The following is a 20,179-nucleotide window of genomic DNA, read 5'->3' as shown; positions in this document are numbered from 1 at the left end:
ATGAAGCTAATGTTTCTGTTATGAAAGCCCTCCACTGCAGTTTCAAATGTCTGCTTTTTTTTTTTTTTTTTAACCATAGCAAAGGCTAACCCGGTTTTCTCTCCAGCAAAGCTGGAGAGAACTCTTCCCTAAAGATTGCTGTTTGACTACTTTGTTGCTATTTATCAGAAACCAAAAAAGGTGGCTTTTTGTTGCAGTTTTTAATACGGCGAGCGAACTTATTTGGGGGAACGATAAATTTAAAACGACTTGCCTGATGCTCCTCTTCTCGGGACTCCACCCTACCCTCTAAGTCACTTTTGGCCCGTGATGAAACGCGGAATGCATCAGGCCTCAAAGAGATCTGTGAGTTGAGGGTAAAGGAAGAGGTGGAAATCGCGGGGGAGGATTAGAACAGAAACCATTTTGCAGCCCCTACTTGGACGCCGAAATAGCCCCCTGAGGTGTGAGATATGGTAGCCGTCCTGCGCGCCTACAACGAGTGGAAATGTCGAAGGACGAGCGTGCAGACCTTTGGAGGGAATGTGGGGCGAGGAAACCCGCGTTTGAAGGCCCAGCTTAGGCGTTATTTGGCAAAACACAAGAGCATTCTGCTTTCTGACAGCACCTTCTAGCCTCAACGTGAAACTGAAAAACTTTCCCTTCCTCCTCCTCCCCCCTTTTGTTTGTGCGGTGGGTGTGTTTCCCCTGGAACCCCAGCTCGCCGGGGTCCCTGAACCCAACGCCACCTTCCAGACCCAGCCTGAGAACACAGGTTCGGTCGCAGTTCTTCGGCGCGGAAACGACCCGCAGGGGTGCAGGCTCGGCGGACGACTGGCCGCGGGGCCCTGGCAGCCGTGGGCGAGCCGAGCTGGGGAGTCGGCGCCCGGGCAACCGGGGCGCGCAAGAGCCGGGGGCGCGGGCGGGCGGGCGGCTGCAGGGCCCGGCGCGCCACCGCGCGAGCTGCTGGGTCACAGCCCGGGCCGCGCCGCCCGCTCCGCGAGGAAGTGACGACTGCGCCGTCCCGAGAGCAACAAAGTTTGAGTCTGCGGGCCGCGCTCGCCTGCGCCCAGCGCCCCGCGCCCCTCCGAGCGGCCCCGGGATCGAGCGTGCAGGTGAGCCGCGGGCCGGGCGCCCCCTCTGCCGCCGGGGCGCCGGCGTGGGGCTCGGAAACGCGTGGGGTCGGGGCTTGGCCCTGCGGGCGGGGATGTGGGGGGCCGGGTTGGGCCCGCCGCGCTGGGCGCCGGGGTGCGGGCGGCGCTGCAGGGGGGAGGGGGGAGCGGAGAGGGGAGGGCGGGCGCTCCGTGGCCGGGGTCGGAGGCCCCAGGCTGCGCCCCTGTTGTGGCCGGTTTCCCGCGGGAGTTGAAACAGCCGGGGCTGCAACCGGGCGGCCCGTGTGCTAAAGGAGGGGTGCGGGGAGGGGCTGCCCGCGGCCTGCGTGCGGGGCTAGTCGTCCGCCCAGCGTCCCGCACCCCCAGAGGCTGGGCGCAGCCGTCCCCCAGCCCTGCCCGGTGCTTCCCAGGGGGACGTGTTCTTCCTCTTCGCAGCCTTCGGTGAGGTTGCAGGAAGGAAGTTAAAGAAACTTTCCCCCCACTTTTCTTTTGCTCGGCCCTCCAGTGACGAAGAGCAGAGCAACTCGGACTTTTGGGAAAACAACCCTGCTCCTTTCCAAAAAAGCAAAACCAGAATTGCCCCCAAGCCCCCTTTCAACAAATCGCTCCTGACTCCCCCATTCTTTCTCCTCCCACACCTCGTCCCTAACCTGACAGTAATCCCTAAGGCCTAACACTTTGCAATTTAGCCATAAAAACTGTCAGCACGCCCACGTACATATGTGAATGTTTTCTATATAAAACTCCGAAACCCGCTTCCAGTGGACTCTGTGGCATCTCAGCTCTCTTCTGTTTTCTAAAACTGCTAGGGCTGCAGGATTGTGCTTGTGAACCTTACTGGTGGTTCCCGCCGCCCTCGGTAGCCTCGTGGCGCAGGGCTTTTTAAAGAACAGCTGAGAAGTTTATGACATCCCTGCAAAGTAACTCAGGGCTGGCAGGCCGGCCGGGCGGGCGGGTGGCGGCCAGGCTCCCTGGCTTGGAGACTGCGACTGTAGCAGCGGCGGCCCGGCCGGGGCAGCGGCGGGACGGCGTTGGTGTGCCGGAATGTACGTCGGTGCCGTGGGGACTCCGACATGGGATGTCTAGAGGGTGAATGGTGCAGTTCCTAGCAGCAGCTTCCTGCCGGCCTGTAATTACGGCGTGATTGCACAGTCAGGCATTGTTGGCGTGGATGTTTATACACAGGCTATTGTGCAAGACCTTGGTGGCAGGGAACAAAACGCAGATTTGCATTGCAAATGCCCAGGACAGATCTGGGCTTGATCTGCAGTCACCAAGTTCTTTTTTGGCCTTTAGCCTTAGCTAGGTGATTTATTTCCTTGCCTCTCCCTTAACCTCCGACAACTTGCCAAACACCAGAGAAGTGAAGGGGACCCAGGAGGGCAGACCCCTCCACTTCCACCTTAGGCAGCCTGAAAACTATCCCGGGAACTGTGCCCTTATTTGTGTCTGTAGAAAATGTGGGATGACGTCAGCAGGAAAAGGAGATGGGAGATGGCTATCAGCCTCCCTAAACGGGAAAGCAGTTTGAATTAGCAAAATTGCACGGTCGCTTTGGAGTGGGGCCTGGTTGCAAAGAGGACACGTCAGACATGTGTGACTGAGCTGGCGAGCTCGACTTTGAGCCTTGAAGCGTCAGCTGCAGAAACTTAGTAGGTGGGTCCTAATTCCTTTATTGTCTTCTGGGCAAAGGGAAAAGTGCTGGGGCTTTGAGACTGTGTGTCTGTGATGGTGTCTGGGGTGGGTGGGGCGGCACCCGCAGGGGGGGTGCCTCAAGGACATTTTCTCCAGAAGAGCCCCCTGGCCCATTTCCTGAGCCCGGTCTGCAGCCGCAGAGCAGGATGGGGGTCCTCATACCTCCTGAGCTTCTGCGCTGCAGGAAGGGAGCCAGGCCTGCAAGTGTGGAAAGAAGGCAAACAGGTTCTCCTTGAGGGCCTCAGATGTGGCTAACTGTAGTAAGAGGGATGTAAAAAACAGTCAAAAAGCCTGTACAGGATACAACCAGGGCCATTCTGCTCCTACCCCGTATCTTTTTTTTTTTTTTTAAGTTTATTTATTTTTGACAGAGAGAGACACAGCATGAGCGGGGGAGGGGCAGAGAGCGGGAGATACAGAATCCGAAGCAGGCTCCAGGCTCCGAGCTGTCAGCACAGAGCCCGATGCGGGGCTTGAACTCACAGACTGCGAGATCATGACCTGAGCTGAAGTCGGACGCTCAACCGACTGAGCCACCCAGGCGCCCCTCCTACCCCGTATCTTAACCCACTCTCCCCATGGCCTAGGTGGAGGACTGTCACGGGGCACCTCTCAGCCCTGCACCACGGGGGGTGCTGTGTGACCCTGTGGCACCGTCCCACCGCAGTGCTGGGGCTGCCTCTCCACTCAGAGCGCCAGGTACTGATAGCGCGGGCACACTGCAGCTTCCCCATGCCTGGCCTTCTCCCCAGCCCAGTAACTGAGTTTCACCTGAAGGAAAAAATGCTGTTTTGCAGCCTCATGCCAGCTGTGTGTCATGGGCACAGTGTCAAGTTGTCAAACCAAAACATTAGGGCACAGTCCCTGGCAGACACCTATGTGCTTCCAGAGACTCGAGGAAAAACATATGAAATCAGGACGTTTCTAGAAAGTCTGGGACGTACAAGCACAATTGCCACAGGGGAATGAGGTTTAGCGCAAAAACACCACCATGGTAGGAGTTCCTGAGTTGCACAACCTTCTGTTCTGGGTACATTTGTGTTTTTACTGAACTTGACTGTCAGGGTTCTGGTTAAGCTGCATCACCCGATGCGGTTGCTTCAGTAAGGACCTACTGGTGCCCAGCACTAGCCCTGAGGTGCAGAGGAGGGGAGCATTCCCTTCTGACCCCAAAGAAAAGACAGTTTTGAGTTGCAGTACTTAGTGTTAATTTAGAACCTGCAGAGACTGAAGGTGCCCGAAGGACCTTAGGAGTGTGGGCAGGAGAACAGAGGAGAGGGACCCCTTGCAAAGGCCAGAGGAAGAAGGAAGCGGATTTCCTGGAGTTGTGGCCCCACCAGGCGTTAGTTGCCTGCCCACATCTTCAGCTCAACCTGGCTGATTTTTGTGCCTAACTCAGGCCCTTCTCCTGGCTTGCCTGGAGTTGTACATGGCCCAGGGTAGGACCGGAAACATAATCCCGACTTCCTCTCCCACCTTATGTAAATGCTGATTTATGGCCTAAAGTTGCTGCCCAGTTCACAGACCCTGAGCAGCCCTGCCGCCTCACTATGCACGACGAGGAACAATATTGAAAAAGCTCTGCATCGGAACCCGACAGATTTTAAAAATCATTTGGTTTCAAGAGGAGAAACTGTTGGAGGTAATTAGCAAGCTCAGCAACTCTGGCGAAAACCCCCAAGTGCCACTGAGAGAGGCCGATGAAGTCCCTTGCAAGAAGCTGGGCTCAGAATGAAGGCCTTTTATGCTCTCCAGGCCTGATATATATATATTTCTGTTCATCTGCCTCCTCCCAGCTGCCTCACTCCCTACACCACAACCCAGTGTTTTGACACCACAACTAACCTCCAAAAAAGGAGGCAGAACACCCCCAGCTAAAAGAGGGCATGCCCGACTCTGAAGAAAGTGCTACAGTTTTCCAGATGCCTGGCAGTTCTGTCCTGCAAATTTGTTTCCTTCTTTAAAATGTTCCCCCCTTCATTTCTCACACTCAGTGAAGCATCTCTTTGTAAGACCCTTAAACCTTTTTTTTTCCTCATCTCCGTGACACAGGGCCTTGCTTTACGACTTTCTGACTTTCTGCACCAAGTGCTCCTTGAAATATACACAAGGCTTTGCATAAGCCTCGGATAAAAGGCTCTCTGTAATGTCACTTAAGATGCCTGGTTGCAAGAGTCACCCTCTTGCTCAGCAGCCTTCAATGGCTCCCCACTGTCTGCATGGTAAGGATCAAACTTCTAGGCTGGCAGTCAGGGCCTTCCACACAGGGGTCTGGCCTCTGCTGATCTCCTGCCCTAACCCTCTGCTCTGACCCAGTGACCCACTCTGTGTGTTTGTCCAAACTGCTGGTGGCAAGCATTCCTACCTCTCATGCTTCCCTGGAAGCCTGGAATGCCTTTTTCTTCTGTTCTGCTTGGCTCAGAACAGAGAAGCAGAACAGAACAGAGGTTCCTGCTTTCCCTCTAGCCCTGTTCATGTTTCCCTCTTCAAGAACTTCCCCTGTCCCATCCTGCGGGGCATCCCCCAGGGACTCCAGTAACATCCACTGGGCTGAAGAAGACCTTGAAACCTGGCCTAAAGGATTTTTAACATTTCCTTTGGCCTTCACTCATACCCTTCATTCAGCTCCTTCAATGTGCCTTTGTGTGGATCACTTTTATCCCTTCTTAACTAAACTGGAAGTCACTGTTTTAAATCTATTTGTATCTTCAGGCCTGGTGCTCTACTCACAGCGAGTCCCAGTAAATATTTGGTGATGAGGATAAAATGGCAACGGCTATCAAATATTGTCCGTTTGTGTGTAGACACACACAGCCGCGCCAAGCACCAAGGACCAAGTTCCTGGTCTGTATTCTAAACATTTCTCCAGCCTTGCCTCCTCTTGCCCGTTAGCCTCTCTGGCGCCTCCTGGCTTTGCACTTCATTGTTCTGTTCCATTTCCAGTACCTCTTCCCCATGGGTGCCAGATGGTATCTGTCCAGCTTCCACACCGGCTCCTCCTTGTCCTGATTTGAGCCCCGTTGACCTGCCTGCCCCACAGTGTCCTATGCCTGAACGGCAGCTCTTAGGGAAGAGCATTTGTCATCTGGGTGGCCTGTCCTTCCAAGAGAACCAAACTGTTAGAAGGAGGAGGGGCCACCTCTCAGGCAAGACTTTTGAGGAAGACAGAGAGATGCTTCCCGGTTAGCTGCAGGTCTGTTGTGCACAAAGAGGCATTGAACCTATAAAACCAGGCTAAACTATAAAACTGAGTCTCTGGGAGATCCTGGCTAAACCCTAATATTGGCCTTGACTGGGAGGATTCTGTCTCCACCCAGTTCTCATGCTGTTAACCTCAACCTTGCCATATAAGCTAGATACCTTCTTTTTGAATTGAGCTACAATTCACAAACCATAAGATGTACTCTATAAAATAGATTCCTTAAAATTTTTGTTTTCTATAAAAATGAAATCTGGTAGATTCTCACTCCCATCCCAACTTTCTATTTAAAAAGGTATAAATATGGTTGAAAATTCAAAAGAGATGTTGTATAGCATAAAGTTAGTCTCAAAAGTCATTTCAACATAGAAAAGAGATTGTTATACATATTATGCCCACATATACAAATGCAATAGAATTAGAGAAATAAATATCTATTTTAACCTTGAGGGAAACCTTCTTAAGAAAGATACAAAGCAGAAGCCATAAGAAAATATTGATAAATTTGATAACATGAAACTTTGAAAAGATAAATTTCCCAGTCTCTAATGTTCCCATTTTTTCAATCCTTCAGTGTCCCTGTCTTAGGCAGCAACAGTTTGTCATTTTTCAGCCGTGCTTCCAGATGTAGCCTCTGCAGATTAAGGAAAGTATGAATATATAAACAAGTTCTGGCATACTATACACAGGGTTCTGCATTCTGTTTTTCACTCAGTGTGTCTTTGAGATTATTCTACAACAACGCACGTAGAGCTGCCTCATTTTTTCCAATGGCTAGTACTCCACTGTAGGAAAATACCCTCATTTAATTAAGTAGTCTCCTACTGGAGAGCATTTGGGCTGCTTCCAGTCTTTTGCAACTACACATAATGTTGCAGTTAATAACGAATGGACTTTTAATTGAAAGTTTTGAAGAACATACATGGGTGAAACTAGAATTTACAAAGAAAACTATTTCTGAAAAGTTATGTGTAAACCACATTTAATAAACCAATAATTTCTAGAATCTGCTGTTTCACTAAACAGTCAACTTTTAGAGCTGACTAGGACTTCAGGGACTGTTTTCATCCAGTCCCTGTTTCATAGTAACTGCAGTAACAGCATCTCAGAGAATCCTGAGGTTAAGAATGTTGGGGCGCCTGGGTGGCTCAGTCGGTTAAGTGTCCGACTTCAGCTCAGGTCACGAGCTCGCGGTCCGTGAGTTCAAGCCCCGCGTCGGGCTCTGGGCTGATGGCTCAGAGCCTGGAGCCTGCTTCTGATTCTGTGTCTCCCTCTCTCTCTGCCCCTCCCCCGTTCATGCTCTGTCTCTCTCTGTCTCAAAAATAAATAAGCGTTAAAAAAAAATTAAAAAAAAAAAAGAATGTAAAGCTAGGAAGGGCACCTATAATAACTCTCTCATTTTTAACTAAGATTCAGAGAGGATACATGGCTTCTCTAAGGTCACACAGCTGCTGAATGGAAGGGTCAGGGCACAAACCCCATATTATTCTATTTCCTTTTGCCATCCTGCATGGATCATCATAATCATTAGTTCCAGCAAGTCTCTTTGTAAGCCAAGGACTCCCATCTCTTCAGTTTCCTTACGGCAGTACGCAAAGATATAAAAAGAAGAAACTTACAAACAACAATAAGCAGTGGGAGACGGGAGGTCTTTTGGAAGAGAGTGGGATGTTTTTTGAATAGACTTCTTGCCATTATATTATGTTATTATAATCTTAATTGATCTTCATGGCCATCAACCTGTTGAGTCCCTAAAAACTCCTAACCAGACTCATTTGGTCAATAAGATTACTTAGTATTTTCAAAGCGCAGAAAGTGGGTTGAGTTAACACTACAGAAATGGAGGAATTCTCCCAGTTCCTAAGATCCCAGTTCCTAAGATCCCATGAGGGACCCAGGGGAAGGCCCAGGAATGCACTTTTCTCTGGCCTAAGACACTAGCCCTCTAGCCCTCTCTATCCACTCTCCTCTGTCCCCTCCCCAGTCTCCCTATCATGGGCCATCGTAAGGGGCCTGCAAGGGACATTCCACACGAGCCCATGTCTACTTCCTCTGTGGCTTGCCAATAGTAGGTGTTCTGTGACAACTTAGGAGTCAACAGCCACTCCCAACCCCACTTCCACTTGCACTAGACATGGTGAAAGGCTCAGCATTTCCTCCACCATCTCTCCAGGGAGGTTGTGCTGAACCACCCAGCTGGCATTTAGGATCTGACTTGTCCAGTGACAGAGAAGAAGAAAACCGGCCAGAGCAGTAGCAGAGGTAACCGTGCCCAGCGTGGTTTACAGGGTACTTTCCCTCACGTTCCTTTTTTTTTTTTTTAATGTTTATTTTATTTTTGAGGTGGGGGGGGGCGGAGCACGAGTGGGAGAGACAGAGACAGAATCTTAAACAGGCTCCAGGCTCTGAGCTGTCATCCCAGAGCCCAACATGGGGCTCGAACCCACGAACCGGGAGATCGTGGGACCTGAGCTGAAGTTGGACAGCTAACAGACCAAGCCACGCAGGCGCCCCTACCTCACGTTCTTGAGTCTTTTACTCACTCGTGCGACATGCATTTATTGAATCCCTACTGTGTGCTCTGTGCTAGGTACTCGGCATACAGAGATCAAGAAGATCCAGCCTCCCCCTTTAAGGTGTTCATGGTTTGTGAGGGAGACAGACATGTGCAAAAGCCAGAGCAATTAGTGACACGCTGTCACTGTCAATGTGCTCAGGGGTCTGCTGGGCTTAGAGGAGGAGCTGGTCACTTCTGCCAGGCCAGAGGAGAGAGGAATGTTAAGAAAGGTCCAGGGTGGGGCGCCTGGGTGGCGCAGTCGGTTAAGCGTCCGACTTCAGCCAGGTCACGATCTCGCGGTCCGTGAGTTCGAGCCCCGCGTCGGGCTCTGGGCTGATGGCTCGGAGCCTGGAGCCTGTTTCCAATTCTGTGTCTCCTTCTCTCTCTGCCCCTCCCCCGTTCATGCTCTGTCTCTCTCTGTCCCAAAAATAAATAAAAAAAAAAAAAAAAAAAAAAAAAAAAACGTTGAAAAAGAAAAAAAAAATTAAAAAAAAAAAAAAAAAAAAAAGAAAGGTCCAGGGTGGCCCCGGTGCCTCTCATGGTACCTGTGCTTGGTGAATGCTGTGGAATTAATGAATGAGAAGCTTCCTGGAGGACCTGATTGTGAGCAGAGTCCTAAGAAATGAGTAGGTGTCCACCAGGTAGCAAAGAGACTCAGGGCATACTCGACATGGGGAGCAGCTCAGGCAACTGCAGTAGAGGCATGACATGGTCCCCTCGGGAACTGCAAGCAGCAGGGTGTGATGGAGCACTGGTGGGACAGGGTGTTGAAAGGGGCAGGCAGGGGCCGGGTCACGTGCCAGCCTTTTGTGTCGGCTAAGAGGTTTGGACCTTAGGTGAGGGCAGTAGGAGCCACAGAGGACTGGCTATGTGTGTGTGTGTGTGTGTGTGTGTGTGTGTGTGTGTGTGAGAGAGAGAGAGAGAGAGAGAGAGAGAGAGAGAGAGAGAGATTTTCATTTTGAAAGATCATTCATTCAGCTGTGATGTGGAGGCATGACTGGAGATGGGGAAGATGGGCAGCAAAGAGACCAGAGAGGAGGTCACTGCAGTCATTGGGGCAAGATGGAGGAATCTAAGCCAGAGTGGTGCAGGAGGGAGGGGCTGGATTAGGAAGGCATCAGGGAGTTGGGTGGACAGGCCGTGAGGACCAATCAAATGTATAGAGCAAGGGAGAAGTTGAAGTGTTTGCTCAGGTGTCTACTTGAGACATAGGAAGAAGAACAGATTTTTGGGGAGAGACGATGAGTCTAATTTCAGACATGTTGAGTTGGAGGTACTCTGGGACATCCGAGAGAGATGTCTAGCGGGCAGTTGGACATACGGGTCTGGGGCAGGAGATCCCCCAGTGATGGCGATGGAGGGTGTTGCCCTCTGTGAATCCTAACTAAGCCATCCCAAATAAACCATTTAAGTAAAAATGATGACTTACTGTGTCAACTTCAAGACAAGTTCCAAACCCGATTACCTCCCTTCAACCCCTCTGTCTGTCAGACTTTCTGGAGCAGACATTTGGGGATCCCCGGAACATAGAAGGCGCTTGGAGATAGGGAAGCTGACGGCATCATGGAAGCCGATGGCAGCATGGAGAGACACAGTAGGAGGTGAGGGGATCACCATTGAAGAGGCACGGTGTAAAGGAATCAGCAGTAGAGACTGAGAAGGAACCAGTGGTGAGGAAGGAAGAACCCCAGGAGAGCACGGTGTCATAGAAGCTGAGGGAAGAGGGAACTTTGCATTTGATGAAAACAGGGACCATGATTTTGTGCACCTAGTATGGCATGTGGCACATAGAAAGTTCTCCATAAGTATTCATTAAATTGAGTTGAAATCCATCGACTGTTGGCATCAAGAAAGAGAAGACTGAAAAGAATGATTGACTTGGGAATTAGGGGCTAATGGGGCTGTGCCATGGGGGCTTCTCATTTGGTCTCACCTCCCTGTGAGATTGGCAGGGCGGGCGTCACCTGCCGCAGGGTTGCAGTGGCACTTGCAAGTTCTAGAACCCAGGTTTCCTGCCCCCACATCCACCTGGGTAGGGAAATAGGGAGGCATCCAAGGGAGCGTCAGCGCCTTTCATTTCTGATATTAATGCCCCAAGCCAGTAGAACCAGGGACAGGGAGGCTGTTACATTCAGCATTTATGGCATTTGTCCGTATTTGTGACTACTAGGTGGCTGCAGTCCTCTCGGATGTGTGGCGATTTAAGTTAGACTCTTTTCACAGAGGAGAAGACAGAAGCTTGAGTGTAGGTGTTATCTTGGGGGGCCAGAGGAAGCATTGTGAACATGGTGGGGCGGTCCAGGTCTTAGGACTCGGCTACATTCAGGAGAAAAAGAATGAACTGGAAGGATACGTGGTGGCTCACTGAAAGCCTGAAGAACAAAGGCTCAGAAATCAGTCGGGACCTGTGGGCAGTTGGGTGGCTGGCACCAAAGTGGAGGCATCACTGCTGCCAGCTGAGCTGGACGCTGCCACCCCCTCTGGAGTGAGTTCTGAAGTCTCCTTGCCACTCACTCCACTGGCAGAACCCAGGCTGAGCGTCTGGCTGTCCAGCTCAGGTCCCATGCCCATGTTCTCACTGCTGGGCGGTACTGAAGAATGAGGCCCTGAGGTTCCAGCTTGCCTAGCAGCAGGTGGAACTCTGCCTCCCACCAGGATTCACAGTGCCACGTCCCTGAGAGTGGACATGGGAGGAGGAGACGGAGCCTCCCCCTTAGGCCACTGAAAATATCTACATCTTGATCTTAATCTTTCTTGACATTTTTCTGACTCTTTTGGCCTCCAGCTAAACTGCAGGATTCTTACATGCTCCGGAGAACTAAGCACTTCATTAGCGATGGGATTTCTCCTCTGGAGTCTGAATGATTCCAGTGGAAAAGAGAGGTCATCCCAGCATCTGGGTCCTCCCTGCACATTTGATTCCACTTGGAAAACTTCAGCGCTGCCTTGTGAGGACAGAGTCCAAGGCTTGGCTCTCGCTGGCTAACAGGCAGTTACAGCTTGAATTCTGTTTCTCCTCTGGGCTTGGGCAAGACTCTCAGGGCCGTGAGGTATTTGGGAGGTCCAACCTTGCTTTTCAGAGTGGAGGTTGGAGTTCTGGCTTCAGGCTTGGTTTGTGGAATGACTGAGGTCCCTGGTGCCCAAGCTGTCCAAAGCAACAAGACTGGGCACCTCTCCAGTTCTGAAAATATTCTACCCAGGATCCTGCCTGAGAGAGAGAGAGAGAGCTAAAGGAGCGAGGGCTTCGTGTGCCGGGGGCTGCTGGGTCTCCTCATCCACACAATGAGAGCGTGTTGGGTTAGGGGAGCACTGACTCTCTTCTTATCCTCAAATCCTCTGGTTGTAGCTCTTTGAAGCAAGGGCACCTTGTCTGAAATCTTGATCATTCAGTTCCAATAGCCTTAGACGAAGGAATTAATTTCCTTTAAAAAGAAAAAGGGGCACCGGGGTGGCTCAGTCAGTTGAGCGCCCGACTTTTTTTTTTTTTTTAATGTTTATTGATTTTTGAAGGAGAGAGAGAGAGCACGCGCGCGTGTGTGCGAGAGAGCATGAGCGGGGGAGGGGCAGAGAGAGAGGGAGACACAGAATCCGAAGCAGGCTCCAGGCTCTGAGCTGTCAGCACAGAGCCCAACGGGGGGCTTGAACCCACCAGCCGTGAGATCATGACCTGAGCCGAAGTTGGACACTTAACCAACTGAGCCCCCCAGGCGCCCCTATTTATCCCTTTTAGTATGAATACACATATGCTTTGCTGCAGAAATCCAAACAAGTGAGTTTGATTACGGGTGTGCTGCCGCAGCAGACTCTTGATTTTGGCTCGGGTTATGATCTCACGGTTGGTGGGATTGAGCCCCATGTCAGACTCTGCACTGACAGTGCAGAGCCTGCTTGGGATTCTCTCTCCCTCTCTCTCTCTGCCCCTTCCCTGCCCCGTCTCTCAAAATAAATAAATCAACATTTAAAAAAAAAAAAAAGAAAAAGAAAAATGTAGTTTGTTTTTTTTTTATTTATTTTTTTTATTAAATTTTTTTTTTTCAACGTTTTTTTTTTTTTATTTATTTTTGGGACAGAGAGAGACAGAGCATGAACGGGGGAGGGGCAGAGAGAGAGGGAGACACAGAATCGGAAACAGGCTCCAGGCTCCGAGCCATCAGCCCAGAGCCTGACGCGGGGCTCGAACTCACAGACCGCGAGATCGTGACCTGGCTGAAGTCGGACGCTTAACCGACTGCGCCACCCAGGCGCCCCAGAAAAATGTAGTTTTGAACTTACTGGGCTCAGGCTGTGATCACTGCCAGCCTTCTAAGAGTCTCTTTCCTGGTGCCTAGAAGTGGGAGCCTGCTGCCTCCACAAAGCTGGATGTATCGTGGGCTAGGTTCTTACACCTGGACTAGAGGCGATTCCAAGGGGGTCTTGGTCACCAGTGTGGGGTCAGGATGGCCCTTGGGAAGGACAAGCTGGGGTGTTCCTGGCTAGTACTCTGGCAGGAACTAGAGTTGATACTGACTTGTGCATTCTTGGCCCGATGAAGTGAAATTGTGTTACAAGCAACACCGAAATGGAAAAGTGGGCTTGAAGGACCTGGTTATTTTACTGAAACACAGCTGTGAACACGTCCCCCCTCTTAAAAACCTTTGAGAGCTGCCAGGTCCTGCAGGAGAAAGCTCGGAATGGCGCGCGAGGCCCACTTTGGAGGCCTCGTCCACCCTTCCACCTCTTCTCCTGCCATCCCCTCCGCCCTCCCAGCGCGGCCGGTTGTGTTCTCTCTGCTGCTTAATGCACTTTTGCTCCTCTGTGCCTTGTGTGTTGTTGCTTCCTTTCCCTGGAATGTCCGCCCTGCCCTTTTCCTCCTGGCAGATGCCCACAGGATCCACCAGAAGTCACCTACTTCCCTACCGCTTTCCTGAGCCTCCACCTTAGCGTCGGCAGCGGAACTTCCCCGCGGTAGGACTGGCATCCACTGCAGGTGTGCGTGGCTCCTCGCTGGTGCAGAACTGCGCCTGGCACACAGTAGGTGTCCCATGATGGGGCTGGAAGGACAGCCTGAGGGGATGTGAGAGAGCAGTGGGCAGGCCCAGGGCCTGGCGTGGACGTGTGTGGTGGGTGAACTGTTTGTCTACATGGAAGCCTCCCTTTGCACCTACTGGTGGAACCACTGCTTTGGTGGCTTTGCTATTCCACTGAGCCTGCCCACTAGGCCCTGGTGAAGGGGGGGAAGGGGATCTAGGGGCACAAAGCATGGCTTCTGGGTCCCCCTCACCCTGAGAAGGACTCTGAGGAGGCATCTGTGAGAAGGAGCTGGTTAAAGGTGACACCCTCCTCACTGGTCCCAACCCGTAAGAAAAGGATCAATACCAGCTTCCCTTAGAGGATTCCTTAGTTTCCATGGCTGGCACTGTCTTCTGGCTTTGCACAGGGAAGGAACTAGGGAAAACAAGTCAGCAGACCACGAAAGAAGAGACTGAGGCTCTTTAAAATAAACGCCTTATTTAATCTGGTGACAGGACCGGCCATGGCTCTTCCTGTTGTGGGGGAAGAGGAACAGATCCTCCTGGCTATGATTGCAGCATACAGTGGGAGCCCCAAAGCCGGGACTTGGGGTCTCAGTTTGTCTATGAGAGACTTAAACTACATGTGGTTCTTTCCCGCTGAGAAATTCCACAACAGTTGTCTGGGGTCTGCCACTTAGAGAGCTCTGTGGAGCAGCATCTTCCTGCCACGGCGGATGAGGTGGACTTTCTTTCTTCAAGTTGAACTGCCCTTAGGGCTGAGCCCACACGTGCATGGGTCTGCTTGACCAGTGATGAGTGCATGACTTATGCTGTTTGCAGAATATGTTTCCAGAACTTAGAAGCACGTAGTATTTCTAAGATGTCATTTAGGAATCCATCGAAATGTGTTTTTGTTCTTGGCTCCTGGGGAGGAGCTTGGGTGTTGGAGCAGGTTTGATGTCTAGGGAAGTACTGGCTTGTTTTGGAAGGGACAGCATGTGGGATCTGCCTTTGTTTCTGCCTCCACGGGACCTGCTCCCCCCTCCTGTCCATCCCAGTTCTCTACCTCCCTACCTACATCTCTCTGTCCTCCTTCGTCATACTCCACAGCAAATTGATTGAGTTACCTCCAACATTCAATCCTAGGATGTGTACTCCAGATGCCAGACCCACTGGGGACTTAGGGAAAGCAGATTTTAAGAGTAGAACTTGATTGCTAGGATTGAGAGATATTGTCAGGAAAACTATCTTGGAAAATAGGCAATCCCGGTAACTCACATACAACAATATATTTAAAAAAATTTTTTTTCAACGTTTTTTTATTTATTTTTGGGACAGAGAGAGACAGAGCATGAACGGGGGAGGGTCAGAGAGAGAGGGAGACACAGAATCGGAAACAGGCTCCAGGCTCCGAGCCATCAGCCCAGAGCCTGACACGGGGCTCGAACTCACGGACTGCGAGATCGTGACCTGGCTGAAGTCGGATGCTTAACCGACTGCGCCACCCAGGCGCCCCAATATATTTTTAAAAAGTAGAACTTGAAGCCATTAAAAAATGTCAATTTCCTTTTACCTATCAGTATTACTCTTGGCAATTAATTCTAAGGAAATGATTCTAAAGAGGAAAAGAGCTATATGCATAAAGATATTTATAGCAACATTGTTTAAAATAGCAAAATTAGGCTGTTTAAACAGCCTAAATGTTCCACATGGCTATATAATTCATGAATTCATGACACCTAGATCCAGTGGAATATTGTGCCATTGTTTTTTTTTTTTTTTTTTTTCAACGTTTTTTATTTATTTTTGGGACAGAGAGAGACAGAGCATGAACGGGGGAGGGGCAGAGAGAGAGGGAGACACAGAATCGGAAACAGGCTCCAGGCTCCGAGCCATCAGCCCAGAGCCTGACGCGGGGCTCGAACTCACAGACCGCGAGATCGTGACCTGGCTGAAGTCGGACGCTTAACCGACTGCGCCACCCAGGCGCCCTATTGTGCCATTGTTAAATCAATATGAAGGTGATGTTAATTCACAGGAAAATTTGTTGATGAATTTCGGTGAAAATGGTTTCTGTTTTAGCAGGCAAAATTGCACACATACTTCAGTGGGTAAGAACTGATTACATTGGTCATGGTATAAATTGGCATAAGGTAAATACTGGATTTAGGTGAAGTGGTTATGAATAGAGTATTTGTGTGTTTGCAATTGTTTTAGTAATGTATGTAATTTATATACTTTTTTTTTTTTTAAAAAGACCTTAAGGTAGCAAAGACTTTGGATGTGGGTGGGAAGGCCAGGGGGAGGAACCTCCAAGCCTCGCATCTGTTACCACGGGGAAGACAGAACTGCTGTGTCTTATCAGCCACCTGCACTGCAGGGGCTGGAGAATTCAGATTGGCTAACGGAGTCTTTTAGTAATGGGAGGCCTGACTTCACAGACTGTCTGACTGTATAACTCTGGGGCTCCCGGCATGGACTCTGCCTGATGCAGGTGACCCCCCCCCCCCCAAGTGGCCTCAGAGCCCCCAGACGATTCTTCACACCTGGTTTTCCAGGGAACCAGCCCCATGAGTATGTGTGGCCCTGAGGCCCGCCTCTGAGCCACCCACTCACCTCTAAGCTGCCCGGTCTCAGCCACAGAGGGAGGAGGCCTGTTCTCTCTTCTGCAGTTCCAGCAGGCAGCAGGGAGGGTGTGCTTTGCACACTGACCTCCTGCAGCCCTGCCTCACCCAGGTATAGAGTCCTAGTGAGTTAGTGTCTTGGGTGTTTACAGTGTTGCACATATTTATTAAAGTACTGAAACTCTGAGTTGCCCTTTATTGCTAGCCTCATAACACCCCCCCCCCCACATTTATCCAGTCTACCTCTGGCTTAGCGGTCAGGGCCCTGTGAACCCCCATCTTGCCATGAGCTCTGCTGGGACTCGCAGCTGCAGATGTGGCCTTGTGGCTGAGCAGCTGACCTTCTTCTGACCACCTTCTCATATCTCTGGCATCTCAGAACCTTGGGACTCCAACACTCCCCCTTGGTTTTGCCTCTCTGCGTGCGCGCGCGCTTGCGCGCGCGTGTGTGTGTGTGTGTGTGTGTAGCCATTTCTTCTTAGTGGGGAGCTTTCTTGACATGTGGAGTGTCTATTTGGAGGGCCTGCAATCCTCCTTTCCCTGTGACCAGTGTGGTTCAGGGCAGGAAATGGAGACTCCTCGGTGTTGTTTGGAGTCTGAGGTGGGTGGGGGCTGGAGAGCCCCGGGCAGACCTTGTGCAGGCAGGTTGGAGCCTGCTAGAACAAAAGCCACCGTAGCAGTGCACGTGTGGAGAGATGTCCAGGCCCTGCTGGGGCCCTGGTGATTTATCTCAAGCACCGATCTGCTAAAACCAAACTCCAGAACTGTCAAAGATTTGGAGTTTCTTTGTTCTGAGATCAGGCTAAAGTGGGGCCTGGTGGCTAGAGGTTTGCCAGGGTGAGGGAGAAATTGGACAGCACGTGGGCTCAGGGCTCACCTGGACTCATGAGGGGTACTGAGGCCAGTTTCCAGTCTTCCACCGTGTGCTTGGAGGCGGGGGTAAAGAATGTCCACATGCTTCCCTAGAATATTAGGTACATTCCTAGATGCCGTGGTCCCATCTCCACCCCCTACAGCGACCTGGAGCCTGCTCTAATGGGGTCATTGCTGGTGGTGTGTGTATTAACTACCACAGAATCTAAGTAACAAGCTGTCTTCCTGAGCCCAGGACCCAGCAAGTAGGGCTCGTCTCAGTTCCCTAATTTAGAGACCACGTGCGTGCCCCAGGGTTGTCAGCAGCTAGACTTCTTGAAGCTTGAAACACATTTCCATAGAAACAATGCTATAAATGGCGATTGGGTTCCTAGGCTAGCCCGCAAAGAGCCCTGGTGTCACCTCTGGAGTTGCTGAAATAAGGTATTAGTAAAATTGAGAGTGAAAACGCAGCACTAAGAGCTAGCACCCAGGACGTTAGAGGTTAAATGGTGTGGGTTTATTTGTGTGATTTTGTTTCTTTAGAGGGAGATGTCTTTCAGAGACCTCCTGGTAAGGGAAGCTCTGGGGCGGGCCCCCTGCCCACAGACATAGCCCTTTCCCTCCCAATTTCCATCCCTTTTTCCTTCCTCATCAAGCTGGGAACCTGGGCCTCCCTGCTTCTAGAGAGTTTGGCTGGGGTATTTTTATGGTGACTAAATCCTGTTCAGTGGCCCTTACATCATCAATATCATCATCATTGCCATCATTGTTATTTAAACCGTCTTGATCAAGTTAGAATAAACATTACACCTTAGCAATTTATGTTGTTCAGAATCCTCTTCTGATTGCTGCTAATGTTCCTGGGGATGTTTTAACATAGTTTGTGGGTCCACCTTTACTATTTCCTTGTGTTCATTTTGTCACCGTAGCATGATTTCATCAAGTGTTTTCATCAGATTGTTTCCATGTGCCAGCCTTTTCATGTTTCCTTCTGTTACCATACCATAGTCTGAATGGATTTCATTCTTTGGGTCTATATACAGGTGCCATGAGCCTCTCTTGTAAAAACTCCTCTGTGATGGCATTTTAAATTATATTCATGGAATCTGGTCTCCCAACCGTAATTACCTGATCAAGGTCTTCAACTCTTGCAACACAATGCCAAATCACATTCTAGAAAGGTCTGAACAGCTTATAGTGGCCCAGCAATGTCTGTGCAGCTGTTTCCTAATGGCCCTGCCATCAGCAGCTTTCTTGTTTTATTTATTTATTTGCACGTGGACTCCAGGCCATGATGGGTCCTTAATGGTGTTTTAATTTGCATATCTTAAATTGCTGCTGAGACCTGTACATTCTTTCTCTTGATGATTTACTGTTTGTGTTTCCTCATGTGTCAACCTGTGTTCATCTTCCATGACTGCGGAACCTCCCCACCTTCTTCTGTCTCCTTAGACTACTTTCCTATTGGGAGACACAAAACCCTGCCTTCCTCACTCCCTCCCTCCCTCCTGGGTGGGGCTCCACCCCTGGCCTGGGCTAACCCGTCTGCACACCTGCCTGGCTCACCCCCTTGCTGACTGGGACTGATGCTCTGGGCGTGGAGGGAGGAGAAATGGAGAGGGACAGGCACTGGGGGCCTAATGGAAGCTAAAGAGGGGGTAGGTGTGAGACAGGGGCCTGCCTGAGTGGTTCCAAACTAGGTTCATACAGTGACCTCCTTGGAGGGGGCTGCTGGGGAGATTCTGGGAGGAGCCACACACAGGCTGTCAGGGCTGGAGAGGGCATTGGAGTTCATCTGATTCAAGGGTCACCCATTCAAAGGCCCGTAGGGAACAGGGGCATTCTCAATAGGAAAGGCTGGCTGGGTATAAGAAAACAGCACAAGTGAGGTGGTCAGTGGCCAGGGAAGGGGTGGAGTGTTAGGGTGTATGAGTCCCACCATGGCTCTGCTCCTACCCCGGTGTTGCTCTCTCCTAACGCTGTGCTATTCACCTCATGGAGCTACTCTGCTCCGCCTCCAAGAAGGAGGGCTCAATGTGGCCAGTGTTCCAGTCTTTTTCACGACAAACCAGAAATCCTGATTTTTCGTTTAAATCTCCTGATTAAAAAAATGTTGGTAGCGACTGTAATTCACTTCAGATCAAATGCATTATTTTTTTTTTTAATTTTTTTTTTCAACGTTTTTTTATTTATTTTTTTTGGGACAGAGAGAGAGAGAGCATGAACGGGGGAGGGGCAGAGAGAGAGGGAGACACAGAATCAGAAACAGGCTCCAGGCTCCGAGCCATCAGCCCAGAGCCTGACGCGGGGCTCGAACCCACGGACCGCGAGATCGTGACCTGGCTGAAGTCGGACGCTTAACCGACTGCGCCACCCAGGCGCCCCTCAAATGCATTATTATATGGGTCAAATAAAACCTATCTGGGTGTGAGGATGGATTGTGAGCCTCCAGTCTGTAACTCCTCATTATGCAGCTTCCTTACTGGGAAAACATAAGTTCAGAGACATATGCTCATAGAGCAGAGGGAAGGGCTCAGAGAGTCCAGGGGTTGAATTCCATCTGTATGACCTTGGAAGAGCTGTTTCACCATTCTGAAAGTCAGCTTCCTTATCTGTATAATGGGGACAATGGCTTACTCTCTGGGTGGATCCAGTGGATCCAGTGGGCTCAAATCACATCGAGCATTTAGTAGATCTTCAATAAACATGTTGATAGAGCCTGCATGGGATCATCCAGAAAACTAGAGGAAGAACCAGGCTTAGCACTTTGCCCTCCTGACTCCCAGTCCAGAGCTTGTTCCATATCACGTTGGCCTGCATCCATGGCAGTTTCTGGAGGCATCTGGAACAGGGGTCCTTCTGATCCCTGGGAACTTGTAAGTCACTTTATGAAAGCTTGATTGCCTGACAGCTACTGAGCTCAGGTAACGGGGTCTCTCAGTTCTGTGGACTTCACCTTGCAGGCTCCAGAACCCAGGAGACTGAGCCTCAGTAGTCGTAGTTGTGGTAGCAGTAGTATTGAACCTAAGAAACCGGTAATTGTAAGCTGCACCATTATTTTATGTACAACTAAGAAAGAGAAAATGCTACTGATTTAACCACGACGTGCTATCACTTACAAGACGCGTCCTGATTTCAGAGATGTTAAATGTGCATTTGGAATGGAA

General features: G+C 50.5%; 1 protein-coding gene across 3 annotated transcripts in view; it reads left to right on the top strand.

Moving 5' to 3' along the window:
- Positions 1-979: 979 nt before the first annotated feature.
- MIDEAS (mitotic deacetylase associated SANT domain protein) overlaps positions 980-20,179 on the top strand; it is a 68,586-nt gene continuing 49,386 nt past the window's right edge. The window contains exon 1 of one of the 3 annotated variants that reach the window (XM_053889582.1): positions 980-1,094. The gene's annotated coding sequence lies outside the window, so the exon portion shown is untranslated. Of the gene's footprint in view, positions 1,095-8,158; positions 8,248-20,179 lie in introns of those variants that run through there. The other 2 variants (XM_053889583.1, XM_053889585.1) reach the window with 2 other exon arrangements.

Source organism: Panthera pardus, unplaced genomic scaffold (genome assembly GCF_024362965.1).
Source record: "Panthera pardus isolate Hobbes unplaced genomic scaffold, ASM2436296v1 HiC_scaffold_24, whole genome shotgun sequence".
NCBI classification, from domain to species: domain Eukaryota; kingdom Metazoa; phylum Chordata; class Mammalia; order Carnivora; family Felidae; genus Panthera; species Panthera pardus.
The sequence above is the reverse complement of the archived record's forward strand: the minus strand, read 5'-3'. Positions and strand labels throughout refer to the sequence as shown.